Source organism: Etheostoma spectabile, chromosome 4, assembly GCF_008692095.1.
Source record: "Etheostoma spectabile isolate EspeVRDwgs_2016 chromosome 4, UIUC_Espe_1.0, whole genome shotgun sequence".
NCBI classification, from domain to species: Eukaryota; Metazoa; Chordata; class Actinopteri; order Perciformes; family Percidae; genus Etheostoma; species Etheostoma spectabile.
In genome coordinates, this window is record NC_045736.1 from 3,784,194 (window position 1) to 3,785,465 (window position 1,272).

Below are 1,272 nucleotides of genomic sequence, written 5' to 3' on the forward strand. Positions count from 1 at the left end.
ACTTGTCCTTCCCGGTCAAAATTGAAAATTAATAATTTTTTGGACTTTTCCGATGTTTTTGTTGCTTTGTCTGATTTATTTGTCACTTTTTCCAGCTCTTGGGTTTAAAAAAAAAAACCTGAGCTGGTTTAATAATAGGTTTTTTTATTCTTATTCTTGGAATTCATGGTTAACAAACCTCATTTAGATCAAATTATTCATCCGTTTTTAGTTAAAAAGGCAGAAATTATGAATTATTTTGACTAATAGTTAAGATCAGAGGATGTTGAGTGGATCTCAGATGGGTAGACGTCAAAGTTTAGTCCGGATACTCTTTTGAAACCATTAAACAAAATAATTCAAATGCTAAAAGTCTACATAAAACCCCCAAAAATTCAATGAAAGTAATGTTGTATGGAATCATCCATGTTAGTTTTGGGCAATTCGGTTGAAAGAAATCCATATTTCTGGTATAAAACACTTAGAAACGGGTCAATTTGACCCAAGGACAACACAAGGGTTAAACCAAGTGCAAGTTTCCAAAAAGTTTCTGTATCAGAAATGTTGGTTTCTTTCAAACAAATTGTCCAAAAAAGTAACGTGGATGGTTCCCTACAATGCTCCACACAAGTTAAATAAATAAGGAGTTCATTACTTTCATTGAAGTTGGGTGTTTTTTTTGTCAATTTTATTGCATTTGGAGAAAAAATAATTGATAAAAGAACTTGTGTGTGACAAATGTAAAAAAAAGAATACAAATGTCAATAAAAATGACTAAAATTTGAACAAATGTAAACCACAGTTACAAAAATGTGAAAAAAAAGCTAAACAAAATGACAGAAATGTCAAATAAGTGACAAATGTAATTTAAAAAAAAGCTTTGAAAATTTGGGGAAAAAAACCCCACACAAATTTCAAAAGGCTCAGAAAAAGTTGACAAACGTTGAAAAAGTGACAAAAACATTGGGGGGAAGACACAAAAGCGTCGAAAAAGACAACGAAAACGTTGATAAAAGGTTTTTCATTTGAAAATTTGACTCAGAAAAACAAAACTTGGCAGGTTGGTGGGAAAACTACACGAGGGTTAAGCTTGATTTATAGGGCCTACATCTGTGTAAATCTACTCCGTGGCTACGTACGGAGGTATGCAGAGACACATGCGGACACTACGCCGTAGCCCCACGTGCACCTTTCGAAAAATACAACTACACGTTGCGGAGACACACGTCGCTCGGCCCTGGCTTGGTAGCGATGCGTTTCCCCCGACTCATTTCCTGGTTCTCCTTCTCCATA

The 1,272-nt window shown here is 34.7% G+C and overlaps 1 protein-coding gene across 1 annotated transcript in view; it reads right to left on the reverse strand.

Annotated features, from left to right (window-relative positions):
- Positions 1-1,272, reverse strand: part of acmsd (aminocarboxymuconate semialdehyde decarboxylase) — an 8,232-nt gene that overhangs the window by 861 nt on the left and 6,099 nt on the right. The window lies entirely within an intron of this gene.